This window comes from Spinacia oleracea, chromosome 3 (genome assembly GCF_020520425.1).
Source record: "Spinacia oleracea cultivar Varoflay chromosome 3, BTI_SOV_V1, whole genome shotgun sequence".
NCBI lineage: Eukaryota > Viridiplantae > Streptophyta > Magnoliopsida > Caryophyllales > Amaranthaceae > Spinacia > Spinacia oleracea.
In genome coordinates this window covers 83,561,060-83,577,471 of record NC_079489.1, presented here as the reverse complement: position 1 = coordinate 83,577,471, position 16,412 = coordinate 83,561,060, and positions in this window count along the sequence as shown.

Genomic DNA, 16,412 nt, shown 5'->3' with positions numbered 1-16,412 from the left:
ATGAAGCTGCTGCCTCATGTAAAGGTTGAGGTGAATAAGGTCTTGGAAGAGAAGAAAAATAGAGATTTAGTTTTTGGCGATTTGGAGGAATTTGAAAGGAATCAGAACAAAAAATTGGCGGAAAAGAACAATAATGCAAATGCTTCAGGCCGGAAATATGTTCAAAATTCTGGCTTGGTTTTAGCAATATTAGATTTTTCGGCTTGATTTTTGTTATGAGTTTGAGATGTAAACATTTTTGCTATTCTAATGAAATTATAATGTTATTTCCACATTTATTTGAACATTTGAGGTGTACATGGTTGTTTCTACTTTTACAGATCAAAATCTGACATATGAATTAGGTTCACAAGCCACAACTAGTCTATTAAACTATATATATTCAACTTTATGCAAAAACTTATATCCTGAGGTTTTATGTATGAGATCAACTTTTTTCAAATAATCACACTATAATCAAGTATATGGTTGTCTTATGTATTAAACCAACTTTTTATCAAATAGTTATACTTTTTAATTCAAATAGTGTTCGATAACCCCCAATTATAAAGTTAAGAGACCAGTTACATTCAAATACCGATCTCTTTAATAATACTAATATACGCGGCACACATAAGTGACCGCATATAATTGTAATTCTATACTAAATTTAAGAGAACACTTGTTTAAAACATCTGATCTCTTAAATTACTGGAATTTATGGCTTCAAAACTCCATTTGTAAACTAAGAGACCAGTTTGAAGACATGGTCTCTTACATTTTGTTATTCATTCCACCCTTTGCGGATTGCAATATATTTACAATTTTAAAAAATTTCCTTCTACAAATCTATTTACTTATTACAATTTATTAAATAATTTTGAGTAACTACGCTAAATTAAAGTATCACGTGTTTATATAGACATATAGTCATGACTTTAAAAAAAAATTAGTTTACAATTTTATAAAAAGCTAGAGTAACCGTTAATTAGATATTACTGTAGGAAAGAATACTGTAAAATCCGAAAATGTGAATATAATGTGGGCCGAATATTAAATTTATGTAAAGCTGTGACGTGTTATAAAACATCGTCTTAGAAGCAAAATTCAACCCGACTATGGTGCAATCGTAATAGGCGTTGCCCCCCAAGATTTTACACAGCAATTTGTTTTACCGTGCACTCGAATAAAACGAACTAGGAACTCATAATATGCTCAGAATAAAATACAGAAGAGATGAAGAGAAGAATTGTATTTCGGTGTATCCCAACTGATTCCCAAAGTCGATTTATATAGAAACCAAAAAATCGTAACCGAAAATCAGAATTTATTATTGAAATAAAACCAAAGGATCAGAATTCAAATGGGACATTTAAAAGATTTGTAACCGAAAATCTGAAGTTTAATTCGCAATTAAAACGGAAGCGAGAATCAAGCGTCAGTTATGGAGTTGACTCTGTAACTGATATGTCTCATAAATGCTGGACTATCCGTTACAACTCGGCCCAAAAAGGTGGCCCCACCCCACCGCGCACGTGCCACGAACCGGCCGGACAGCGGCGGCGGCGCGCGTGGGAATGCCTCCTTCTAGTCCACTTCAAACATAATAAAGCTTGCTACTATATTTAAACTAGAGAGAACATTCTTTTTTCCTCAATGTGGGACAATCACTTTAACATTAAATAGTAGGCTTCAAGTCATCCTTTTGATTTTCTCCCAATGTGGGACAAGTCTTTTTCTCACAAAATAGAGGAGTTTAAAACTAACTCTTTGCATTATATCCAACAATCCCCCACAAATGCAAAGACCCATTTGAAAAATAAGAAAAAGAATTCTGAGCATTTTTGTAGAAGGTTTTATACTTAAATGTTGGTGTCTTTCGATTGAACCAACACATAGTGAAGATTAGGCAATTTCTTTATTGAGAAAGTGAACAAATCTGGAACTATCCCAACCAAGAAATAAAACCCAATAACACATACCATACCTTGGATTATTATGAGTTCCGCGATAGCCAATCAACAACGGCCATTATACTTGGGATGCTCATGAGTGCTCTAGGAAAACTTGCCCAAGTTTTCCATAGAAGGTGGCCAAACCTTCACACTCAAGTCGGTGATTTCATCAAGTCTATCACATAGACCACCCATATCCTGGGATATGAAATCATTAAGAGCTATTGCTCAACCTCTCAATACACATACGGTGAACTCGTCAAGTCCTTCTCATTAGGACCACCCAGATTCTGGGATATGAGTTTCATTAAAAGCTACAAAGCTTAACCTCATGAAAATATGTACAAGTCATAGGAATGGGAAGTGTACAAGAATTAGTCTTTCCATGGCTTCGTTAGACCACAAGGAACCTTGTGTGAACAAGGTCGGATGTCCACCATGAATTTCTCAACTAACGGGCTTAAGCCCCATTCCCCTCGACGTATCAAGGACTAATCTTCTATTTAGTCCCTTGGTTAAAGGATCTGCTATATTCCTCTCAGATCGCAAAAATTCCATAGTAATTACACCACTCTCTATTAGTGTTCTCACAGATTCATGCCTCACATGAATATGTCTCTTTTTGCCGTTATAAGCACTGTTTTTAGCAACACAAATAGCAGCTTGAGAATCACAATGTAGAGATACAGGTGGAGCGGGACGCCCCCACAATGGAATATCAGCCAATAAATATCTCAACCACTCCGCCTCTTGGCTGGCCAAGTCCAATGCAATAAATTCGGACTCCATAGTTGACCGGGCAATACAAGTCTGTTTAGAAGACTTCCAAGAGATAGCTGCTCCACATAAAGTGAATACATATCCACTAGTGGAACTTACCTCATCATTGTCAGATACCCAGTTTGCATCACAATAACCTTCTAAAACAGCAGGAAATCCAACATAATGCAAACCCCAATCCATAGTACCCCTAAGATACCTTAATAAACGCCTAAGAGCATTCCAATGATCTTTACTAGGGTTATGGGTATATCGGCTAAGCCTACTCACTGCATAGGCTATGTCAGGTCGAGTGTAATTCATGAGAAACATTAAACTCCCAATTATTTTAGCATATTCAGATTGAGACACTCTATTGCCTTTATTCTTTTTCAAGTGTACGCTAGCATCATAAGGAGTTTTAACTGGCACAACATCAAAACTGTTAAATTTCTTTAACACCTTTTCCACATAGTGAGATTGAGACAAAGAGAAACCATTACTAGTTTTGGTGACTTTAACACCCAAGATCACATCAGTTTCACCGGAAATTGAGAGGATAGAAACATTTTAGTTTCATTAATAGCATCAATATGTGTACCAAAAATCAACATATCATCTACATATAAGCAGACAATAACACAATCAGAACCAAACATTTTTTAGTACACACAAGCATCAGCACGGTTCACAATAAATCCAAAACTCAAAATAGTTTTATGAAACTTTTCGTACCATTGTTTTGGAGCTTGTTTCAACCCATACAAAGACTTCTTTAACTTACAAACTTTATGTTCCTGTCCTGGAACTACAAAACCAGGAGGTTGAACCATATAAATTTCTTCTTCTAAGTCCCCATTTAAAAAAGCAGTTTTAACATCCATTTGATGCACAATTAACTTATAACTTGAAGCTAAAGCAAGTAAAGCACGAATAGTGGCGATCTTAGTTACTGGTGAGTAAGTATAAAAGAAATCAACACCAAATTTCTTAGTGAAACCTTTAATTACAAGTTTTGCTTTGTACCTGTCAACTGCACCATCAGTTTTCCTTTTCCTTTTAAAAATCCATTTACAACCAATGGCTTTACTACCTTTAGGTAATTCAACTAATTCCCATGTATGATTAGACATAATGGACTCTATTTTACTATTAACCGCCTCTTTCAAAAAACTAGCATCAATTGAACTCATGGCCTCATCAAAAGTTTTAGGCTCATCATCAAACAAGTGAAGATATACAACTAACTCATCTATTTCATCCACATTCACTACTACAAAAAAGGGAATAGAGTACTGTTGAAATACACTTTATAGGACGCCTTAGAGGCGTTCTCCAACTCAACGCGCTATAAAGTTTATAAAACGGGTAAAAGAACCGTTTTATATACCTAGTCATAAAGTACAGTGATAAGAGATAAGCGTCCTCTATTCCCTTCCTAAAATCAGAAAATAAACAAGGAATATAGAACGGTTAACGTACATAACCGTCTCCTATACTCTATAATAAAGCGCGATTTCCTTACACAACCGTCCTCTATTCTACCTGTTTAATATTGAGATACAAAACATCTTCCGTACATAGGCGTACTATATACTTCCTGTTTAATATTAAGATAGAAAGCAGTTTCCTTACGTACTGATTTTTATTATTCGTATCTAAATGAAATTTGCTTACTATGAATACGAATCTAGTAAAATAAGTTAAAGAAAACTCAAATAATCAACAAATTTCAAATACAAGCTGTTATTAACTCTATTTTTTTTTTCTTTGACAATATACAATATATTACAGTACTGTCCCTTGCCCTCTTTCTAGCTGAAGTTGCTAGATCGCCAACTAGTTTGATCACTACTCTACTAATTTTAATACAAATGACATAATCTAACTAAGTAGCTTAGGAAACAAATTCAGCTATGACTTGCCTAAAATCAGCCCCTTGGGGATAGGGTAAAGCCTTTACAACTTCCTCACAATTTGTCTTGATGATATATTGACCAATTTTTTTTTACCATTCTTTTACACCATGTAAAATAGCTTTTTCTTCTGCCTGCGATGGATTTTGAGCATAAATCCTAGCTCCTCCATGGATTTAACTCACAGTAGACCTCTCCCCACTCCAACCTATTGATGCACTCCATTATTTCTTACTTTTCTCCTCATATTTTTTCCAAGAGGCATCACTGGCATGGATACAAAGTACGTGCCTCTTAATTTTCCATGAGTACTTAAAGAATGTCTTTTCTGCTTTCTGCTTTCACTTTCTTTGTGGAGATTGGTTCTCCACCCCAAGGTAGATGATTTTGCTGTCTCGTACATCATTTCTATGTAGCCACATTGCCCATTAACAGGCTATAATCTTTACCAATCGCCAATTTTGCTTCATGTCCAAATATGATCAGTTGATTCCTCTTCCTGCTTGGAGAAAGAGCACATTTAACGCGTTATATTTCACAGCAATGCAATTAAAATACAGATTATACAACTCAGGAGAAAAAATTAGAAAAAATAACAACAAACCCCAAAGCGCACCCACCTCCACACCACCAACACCAAGAATCACCACCTCTACACCTGCCACCACCATAACAACTTAACAATTTAGATCAATGAATATAACATAATTGTAAATCAACTACAATAAGCAAACAAAGTAGATATTTCCAACAAAATATGCCCCTACTTTTAGCCTCTCCACTCTGTGTGATTCTTTTAGCTCAAGTCTGTCAGTAAAACTCTCAGCAAATCAACACCAAACTCTCAACAACAAAAACAATATAGAAAAAGGAAAACCATGGCAATTAACACAACTCCATTCATCCTAAATATGGGAGCAATATTAACCTGCCTCGATAGATGCAATAGAAAATGGACCAAATTACAATTTTAAAGTTTAAGCTCACTATATTGCTTGTCTAAGATTGGGTTTTCTCTGTTTTCTAACCAAACCACCAGTTTGAAAAGAGACTTTCTTGTACCCAATAGCTAGAACAATCTCTAAAACTATGGTTTAATAGCCTGAGATTGGACGGTTCTGTTGACGAAAAGGAAAAGAAAATATTATTGAGTTCAGACAAAAACACAGTCAAAAAGTCAGGACCATAGCTAGTTTCAGTTCGACGCCTTTTACTTTTCCTAGGTTCTACAACATCAGTTTGAACAATAGGAGAAGATGAAGGTATAGAAGAAGAAGAGGGAACAGGAGTAGAAACATCATGTGAAGCATCGCGGGAATTGTTATGTGAAACAACATTATTCTTTAAAGGGAAAATATGCTCAAAAAATTCAGCATCTCTAGATTCACACATTGACCTATCACTCAAACACATGAACCTATAAGCTGCACTATTTTCAGCATAACCAACAAACACAGCATCAAAAGTTTTTGGGCCAATGTTTTCCCGTTTAAAAGAAGGTAAACCAACTTTAGCTAAACACCCCCACACTTTCAAATATTTTAGGTTGGGCCCATGCCCTTTCCACAACTCATAGGGGGTTTGTTTAACCTTTTGTGTGGTACTTTGTTCAACACATAATTAGCAGAAAGTACGGCCTCCCCCACATATTATCAGGTAAGCCAGAACTAATTAGCATTGCATTCATCATTTCCTTAAGGGTTCTATTTTTTCTTTCAGCAATGTCGTTTTGTTGAGGAGTATAGGGAGCACTTAATTCATGTATAATTCCATTTTGCTCACAAAGTTCCTTTAAAAAAGTTGTACCATACTCACCACCTCTATCAGACCTAAACCTTTTAATCTTACGGTCTAATTGATTTTCAACTTCTGCTTTATAAATTAAGAACTTTTGTTCTGCCTCATCTTTGGTCCTTAAAAGATACACTTTGGTATATCTAGAATGGTCATCTACAAAGGTGATATATATAATACCGTTTGCCGCCTCTGCTTTCGGTATTCTTAAAATCAGCTAAGTCTGAGTGAATTAATTCAAGAAGTTCAGTTTGTCTAGAAGTAACTGGTCTAAAGTGAGTTCTAGAATGTTTAGCCTCAACACAAATTTCACACTTATTATGACCATTACTATTCAGATTAGGAATTAGAGAAATTGTTTGCAAACGTTTTAAAGAGCCATAATTGACATGTCCTAATCTACCATGCCAAAGATCAACAGACTCAAGCAAGTAAGCAGAAGAAGTAGTCTTATTCATAAAATCAATAACAGATACAGTCTCTAAAATAAACAAACCATTAGACAAATATCCCTTCCCCACAAATTCCCCATTACGAGATAAAACAAGTTTATCACCCTCAAAAACAAGTTTAACACCAGCTTTGTTAAGGAGAGCACCAAAAATTAAGTTCCTGCGAAGAGAGGGGACATACAGTACATTTTGCAAAGATAAAGATTTTCCAGAATTCAGCTTTAGGAGAATTTTCCCTTTGCCAAGCACCTCAGAACTGCTTAAATTTCCCATAAAGACCTGTTTACCTCCCGTAGCTTCTTTGAATTCTGCAAAGAGTTCCTTATCTGAACAGAAGTGCTTAGTTGCACCTGTATCAACAATCCATTCAGTTTTATTATCAACTAAATTAATTTCAGAAATTACAGCAGCAATAATTTCATCAGTATCTTCAGCAACATGAGCTTGATTCTTGGTTTGATCCGGCTTCTGGCCATTGTTTGCAACATCCTTGCGATTGTAGCATTGCCAAGCCTTGTGGCCTGACTTACCACAAATATAGCAGCCACCGGATCCTTTCTCTGACTTCCCATTTTTCTTGAAGTCTCCACTTTTCTTGCCTTGAACACTGTTAGGTTATGATACATATGACAATTCATAAATCATGCGGAAACAACCATTAAGTCAGGAATACATATTATTTACACATAATCATTTAGCATAGTTTAGATGCATACTCTTTGTTGCGTGCCTTCCCTAGCTGCGCCCGAACCGAACAAGAACAAGTCTTTAGGACTCCAAGTGTCGTCCCTCCGTAGATAGTCCACAGCACGTCCGGATCCGCCTTAAGATTGACCAACTAGAATCGCCCCTAAGGTACTATAAATTTTCGGCACTTTTGAGCAAGATGTGTGACTGAATTTTTCTCTCAAAAACTCACTTTGAATACTTGAATAACTCGTTATAAATTGTGAACCCAGGCCACATATTTATAGGGGTATGGAAAGAGAATTGGAATCCTATTAGGATACGAATTAATTAAATTAGAATTATAATAAAACTCTTATTTAATTAATTTATCAAATAGAATTAGGAATTTAATCATTAAACGAATTCTGCACGTTTTAGGTTTCGTATGCGAACACAAACACTTACGCGAGCATGACCCGCAAGCGTGCAGGCCATGCCCGCGCACAGCCCACACGGCCGCACGGCCCACGCGAGCTACAAGCCCACGCGAGCTGCAGCAATGCTAGCAGCCCACTGCGCGCGCTGTGCGCGCTGCCATGGCCTGCTGGGCCTGGCGTGGCCTTGGCTGTTCGTGTGGCGCGCTTGGCTTGCTGGGCGATGGCCTGGCTTCGTGCTGGGCCCTCGTCCGGCAGGCCTCGTCCGATGCTTATTCGTACGATACGCTTCCGATTAAATTCCCGATTCCGGAATATATTTCCGATACGAACAATATTTAATATTTTCGATTCCGGAATTAATTTCCGTTTCGAACAAATATTTAATATTTCCGTTTTTGGAATTATTTTCCGATTCCGATAATATTTCCGATTCAGACAATATTTCCGTTTCCGGCAATATTTCTGATTCCGACAATATTTCCATTTCCGATAATATTTCCCGATACGTACCATGTTTCCGTTTCCGGCAACATCTACGACTTGGATAATATTTATATTTCCGAAACAATCCATATTTCCGTTTCCGGCAATATCATCGTTTCCGGAGTATTCATTTCTTGCCTGTGACGATCTCAGCTCCCACTGAAACCAAGATTCGTCGATTCCGAATATCCATAGTTGGAGTATTTAATGCCATTAAATACTTGATCCGTTTACGTACTATTTGTGTGACCCTACGGGTTCAGTCAAGAGTAAGCTGTGGATTAATATCATTAATTCCACTTGAACTGAAGCGGCCTCTAGCTAGGCATTCAGCTCACTTGATCTCACTGAATTATTAACTTGTTAATTAATACTGAACCGCATTTATTAGACTTAACATAGAATGCATACTTGGACCAAGGGCATTATTTCCTTCAGTCTCCCACTTGTCCTTAGGGACAAGTGTGCATTTCCTAATTCCTTTGTCGCTCGATGCTTGCTCTTGAACAAAAGGTAAGAGTTGTCATCCTTATTATGTCCAGAGGTGTTCCTCGGTTTCAGAGTTCAACTGATCAAATAAACAGATAATCATAGCCTATGATTCATCCGAGCACGGCCATGCATTTCACAGTTTCTAGGTCTCCGAGTGGCCTTGTACAACTTTTAAGCATCTCATCCCGATTTATGGGAGGACAATCCCAATCTTGTGATCTTGAGATTAGACTTCGTTTGATAGGTGATTACCTGAGCGTTGCCTTTATAGCCTCCTTTTACGGTGCGACGGTTGGTCAACGTCAAAGCAACCAGTTCTCAAACAAGTAATCTCAAATCACTCAGGTATTGAGGATTTAGTGTCTAATAATTTTAATGAAATTTACTTATGACAGATTTTCATCTCTTACAGTAAAGTTTCATAGGTCTTGTCCGATACTAGTCTTCCCAAAGTAAGTATCTATGCAAATAATTATGACATTGCCATGTCCACATAGTTCAAGAAACAGAACTACTAGTCATCTTGCATTCTAATCGTCTAACGTTTTCTATGCGTCCAATTTTATAGAAAACTCCGACTAGGGACCATTTTCAACCTTTGACATTCAAGTTCACTTGATAGACATTTCTTAGTCACAGGACTAGTCCTGACAGTCTATCTTGAATATATCGTCAAATTGAAGGGACTCATCATTTAATAAACCACAAATTAAATGGAAAAATGAATTCTTTTCATTTATTGTGAATGATTAACCAATAATGTTTTACAAAGATTTAAACTCTAAAACTTTAAAACATTAAGCAGAGACATCAAAGCCATTCTCCAATATGCTTGATTCCCATAGCTGCAGTGTGCGAGTTGTGCTTCGCCTGCGGCAGAGGTTTAATTAATGGATTTGATATGTTGTCATCAGTACCAATTTTGCTTATCTCGACTTCTTTTCTTTCAACGAACTCTCGTAGAAGGTGAAATCTATGAAGTACATGCTTGACTCTCTGGTGGTGTCTAGGCTCCTTTGCCTGTGCAATAGCTCCGTTATTATCACAATACAGGGCTATTGGTCCTTTAATGGAGGGGACTACACCGAGTTCACCTATGAACTTCCTTAGCCATATAGCTTCCTTTGCTGCTTCATGTGCAGCAATGTACTCCGCTTCAGTTGTAGAATCCGCAATGGTGCTTTGCTTAGCACTTTTCCAGCTTACTGCTCCTCCGTTGAGGCAGAAGACAAACCCAGACTGTGATCTGAAATCATCTTTAAGTTTGGAAACTTGCGTCCGTATAGCCTTTAACAATTAATTCATCATCTCCACCATAGACCAGGAAGTCATCTTTGTGCCTTTTCAGGTACTTCAGAATGTTCTTGGCAGCAGTCCAATGCGCCTCTCCTGGGTCTGACTGGTATCTGCTCGTAGCACTGAGTGCGTACGCAACATCCGGGCGTGTACATATCATAGCATACATTATTGAACCAATCAATGATGCATATGGAATCCCATTTATTCGTCTACGCTCATCAAGTGTTTTTGGGCACTGAGTCTTGCTTAGAGTCATTCCATGAGACATGGGTAGGTAGCCTCGCTTGGAGTCCGCCATCTTGAACCTATCAAGCACCTTATTGATATAAGTGCTTTGACTAAGTCCAATCATCTTTTTAGATCTATCTCTGTAAATCTTGATGCCCAATATGTACTGTGCTTCTCCTAGATCTTTCATCGAAAAACATTTCCCAAGCCAAATCTTGACAGAGTTCAACATAGGAATGTCATTTTCGATAAGTAATATGTCGTCGACATATAATACTAGGAAAGAAATTTCGCTCCCACTGACCTTCTTGTATACACAAGATTCGTCCGCGTTCTTGATGAAACCAAAGTCACTGACTGCTTCATCAAAACGTATATTCCAGCTCCTGGATGCCTGCTTCAATCCGTAGATTGACTTCTTTAGCTTGCATACCTTTTTAGCATTCTTTGGATCCTCAAAACCTTCAGGCTGTGTCATAAACACAGTTTCTGTTAAAACGCCGTTTAAGAAAGCAGTTTTGACATCCATCTGCCATATTTCGTAATCGTAATATGCAGCGATTGCTAACATTATCCGAATAGACTTTAGCATTGCAACTGGTGAAAAGGTTTCATCGTAATCCACACCGTGGACTTGCCTGTAACCTTTTGCAACCAATCTAGCTTTAAAAACTTCAAGTTTCCCATCCTTGTCCTTTTTCAGTTTGAAAACCCATTTGCTTCCAATGGCTTGGTAGCCATCTGGCAAATCGACCAAATCCCATACTTGGTTTTCAGACATGGAGTCTAATTCAGATTGCATGGCTTCTTGCCACTGCTTGGAGCTAGGGCTCGTCATAGCTTGTTTGTAAGTCGCAGGTTCATCACTTTCAAGTAATAGAACGTCATAGCTCTCGTTCGTCAAAATACCTAAGTACCTTTCCGGTTGAGATCTATATCTTTGCGATCTACGCGGGGTAACATTTCTAGATTGACCATGATTCTCACCAGATTCTTCTAAAGATCTCTGAGTTTCATCCTGAATGTCATCTTGAGCATTCTCTAGAGTTTGTTGTTCGACTCGAATTTCTTCGAGGTCTACTTTTCTCCCACTTGTCATTTTGGAAATGTGATCTTTCTCCAAAAAGACACCATCTCGAGCAACAAACACCTTGTTCTCAGATGTATTGTAGAAGTAATACCCCTTTGTTTCCTTTGGATAGCCCACAAGGATACATTTGTCAGATTTTGGATGAAGTTTGTCTGAAATTAATCGTTTGACGTACACTTCACATCCCCAAATCTTAAGAAAAGACACATTTGGAGGCTTTCCAAACCATAATTCGTATGGAGTCTTTTCGACAGCTTTAGACGGAGCTCTATTTATAGTGAGCGCAGCTGTATTTAGTGCATGTCCCCAAAATTCTAATGGAAGTTCGGCCTGACCCATCATTGACCTGACCATGTCTAGCAAGGTTCGGTTCCTCCGTTCCGACACACCGTTCCATTGTGGTGTTCCAGGAGGAGTCAATTCTGATAGAATTCAACATTCTTTCAGATGGTCATCAAATTCATAGCTCAGATATTCACCGCCTCTATCAGACCGCAGTGCCTTAATCTTCTTGCCTAATTGATTCTCTACTTCACTCTGAAATTCCTTGAATTTGTCAAAGGATTCAGACTTATGCTTCATTAGGTAGACATAACCATATCTACTGAAGTCATCAGTGAAAGTGATAAAGTAGCTGAAACCACCTCTAGCATTTATACTCATTGGTCCACATACATCTGTATGGATTAAACCCAATAGTTCAGTTGCTCTTTCTCCAACTTTAGAGAAAGGTTGCTTTGTTATTTTTCCAAGTAAACATGATTCGCACTTACCATAATCCTCTAAGTCAAATGGTTCTAGAATTCCTTCCTTTTGAAGTATTCCTATGCGTTTCAAGTTAATATGGCCTAATCGACAATGCCATAGATAGGTGAGATCTGAATCATTCTTTTTGGCCTTTTTGGTATTTATGTTATAAACTTGTTTGTCGTGATCTAATAAATAAAGTCCATTGACTAATCTAGCAGATCCATAAAACATCTTTTTAAAATAAAACGAACAACTATTGTCTTTTATTAAAAAGGAAAATCCCTTAGCATCTAAGCAAGAAACAGAAATGATGTTTTTAGTAAGACTTGGAACATGGAAACAGTCTTCTAGTTCCAAAACTAGCCCGGAGGGCAACGACAAAAAGTAAGTTCCTACAGCTAATGCAGCAATCCGTGCTCCATTTCCCACTCGTAGGTCGACTTCACCCTTGCTTAACTTTCTACTTCTTCTTAGTCCCTGTGGATTGGAACATAAGTGTGAGCCACAACCTGTATCTAATACCCAAGAAGTTGAATTAGCAAGTATACAGTCTATAACAAAAATACCTGAAGATGGAACGACTGTTCCGTTCTTCTGATCTTCCTTTAGCTTCAAGCAATCTCTCTTCCAATGCCCCTTCTTCTTGCAGTAGAAGCATTCGGATTCAGAAGTGGGTTGACTGACCTTCCTCTTTATAGATTTGGCGCCAGTTTGCTTAGTTGGGCTGGCCTTGTTGCCACCTTTCTTAGCATTCCTCTTCTTTCCAGATTTCTTGAACTTGCCCCCACGCACCATAAGCACATCCTGCTTATCACTTTTGAGCGTCTTTTCAGCGGTCTTTAGCATACCGTGAAGCTCAGTGAGCGTTTTGTCCAGACTATTCATACTGTAGTTCAGTTTGAACTGATCATACCCGCTATGAAGAGAATGGAGGATGGTGTCTATAGCCATTTCCTGAGAAAATTGCTGATCCAGCCGACTCATATTCTCAATGAGTCCAATCATTTTGAGAACATGTGGACTTACGGGCTCGCCTTTCTTAAGCTTGGTCTCAAGAATTTGCCTATGAGTCTCGAATATTTCGACTCGAGCCAGATCTTGGAACATGTTCTTCAACTCACTGATGATTGTGAAAGCATCTGAGTTGATGAACGTTTTCTGCAGATCCGCACTCATGGTGGCGAGCATTAGACATTTCACATCCTTGTTGGCATCAATCCAACGATTGTGGGCTGCCTGAGTGACCCCGTCGCCTGCGGCTTCGGGCATCGCCTCATCTAGGACATACTCCTTTTCTTCCTGCATAAGAACTATTTGCAAGTTCCTTTGCCAGTCAAGGAAGTTTTTCCCGTTCAACTTCTCCTTTTCGAGAATTGATCGAATGTTGAATGAATTGTTGTTTGCCATATTAAAAACTACAATTGAAAAGAATAAACAAATAAATAACCATTCACAGTTTCTCTTAATAAACTTAAATTCTAGCATACATGCATAATTCAATGTTTATTAAGCATTTTATTCAAGTTATGTGTTCCGGCAGGTGTGAATAAAATGATTCCAAGATCCTAAAATCATTGAAGAACTAAGCACAGTTTGTCGACTTAATCCTAAAACATCTTAGGTAAGCAAAAGCCTTTTGCTAATAGTCTAGAAACTATTCTTGGTTGATAGGTACGTCTAAGAACTTATTAGGTAAACCTATCGATTTTGCCACGACATAAAAGGACTCCTTACTTATATCGTTGAGTTTCACCAAAACTAACATGTACTCACAATTATTTGTGTACCTTGCCCCTTTAGGACCAATAAGTAACACCTCGCTGAGCGAAAACTATTACTAGATTGATGTAAAGGATATCCAAGCAAGTGTATATTTTGGCATGGCACCTTTTAACTCAATTTTTAAGTTTGGAACTTAAGGCTCTTACTATGTTGGTTAGATTTTAAGTGAACTAAAATCCTTAATCATGCAACATAATCAAGCCACAATCTTATGCATAATTAAGACATATTTAAAGCAATAAATAACTTAAAGCATGCATAAGATAAATGTGATCTAGTATGGCCCGACTTCATCTTGAAGCTTTGACTTCAAAGTACGTCTTGAAAATCTCCGTGGGAGGCACCATTTTCTTCAAATAGGATAAGCTATAATTAAAACTAATTACAACTATTTGATGGTACGCAGACCATATTTGAATTGAAAATAACTTTGGTACTTTAGACCAATTACATTCAAATTAATGGTATGCAGACCATATTTTCTATCCTATTTGGGCCATACTAGTCACTTCATAACCTGCAAAACAGTACATATACAATATATACCATTCACCCATTCATTATCATGAATGGCCCACATAGCTGGTTAGTAAACCACATTATGCATCACGTAAACATTTGCAGCAATTAATCAAGGGCACCAATAATCTACCAATTATTCAGTCCTTATTAATTCTAATCAAGTTGTTTTAACCTTAAGGATTCGTAGACCTAATCAAGAGTTTATGACTAAAAAGCGCTCCCATTTAAACCAATAAATTCATATGCTTTACTAATTTTAAACATAAAAATGTATTTCAAGTCTAACCGGAAACATACAAATTTAATTAAAATTTAAAGCCCATATAAATTTATAATTGAATCCAAAAATTTTAATTTGATTTCAGTCGTATTTAAATTAATTCATGATTTTAATTTTAGTAAAATAATTAGAATAAATAAAATTTATTATAATTACAATATTCAAAATTAAAATCCAAGAAAATAATTTAAATTATTAATTTTAAAATTAATTAAAATTACGTAAACTGAAAATTTCAAATTAAACATTCAAAACGATCTAATCGTAATGCAAACACCCTACGCATCGCACGCCCATGGGCCACACGCACACAGCCATCGCTGGCCATGTGCGCGCAGCCCATGCGCTCGTCGCATAGCTGCTGCATCTACCCATCGCAAGCCATCGCACAAGTTGGTGCTCGCTGCGCGCGCGCCAGCGCTCGATGCACGCGAGCCATAGCTCGCTGTGCGCGCTCGCCAGCGCTTGCTGCGCGCGCTCCAGCGCTCGATGCACGCGAGCCATCGCTCGCTGTGCTCGAGCAATTGCTCGCTGCGCGCGATCGACGCTGGGCGCAGCGCTCGTGGCACGCGAGCTTGCGCTCGCTGCGCGCGAGGCTGCGCGCACTTGCGCGAGGCAGTGCGCGTTGTGGCGCAGCTCGCTTGCTGCCCACACGCGACTGCCGTGCCTTGCCTTCGCCCATGCCCATTCGTCCATAGCTCGTGGCCCACGACACAAGGCAGGGCTGCTGCCTTGTGCTCGTGCACCATGCCCTTGCTCATTGCATTCGTGTCGCACGGGCGACGAGCTCCCTTGCTCGTCGTCGCATGCCGCACTATACAACACCCCTTAAGGGTAACACGAAGCGTCCATTGCTTTGTGCGTGCAAGTTATATGAACGAATCGCATAAAAATTTAAAATTTATATTTAAAATTAATGACAAATTAATAAATTAATATTAATTTCATAATTTTAGGGCGAAAAAATCGAAAATTTATTATTCAATTGATTTCCGATTATCATGGATTCAAGCCTAGGTCATAAAAATTTAAAATTTATCATAAATTTACAATTTTTATGGTGGTTTTTAATCATAGGTTTCTAATTAAATTATAATTAATTATGAAAATCAAATTAATTCTAAATTATTCTAATTTTCAACTAATTAATCATAATTACAAATTAGATTGCATAATTAACAAGGCTAGGCATTCAAACTTGTTAAACATATACAGTAGGTCAATCAAAATTTCAAGATTTATCAACAAGAATCGCAAATATTTAATTTAACATCTTAAATTTACGAAATTTTGCATTCGAAAAACTAAAACCTTCGAAAAGTCATAGTTAGGCTTCGAATTTGAGAATTCTGGGTTCGGCAGAAAAAAAAAAATTTGTCAAAATTTTAGAATGCCTTTTACATGCGGAATTGACACAAAAATCACTCGATTTGGATGAGTAACGAAGAAACTGCCGAAAAACTGCGTACGTATAATTAAATAAACGCAATTTGCAATTAATTAACAATTACGAAAATTAATCACC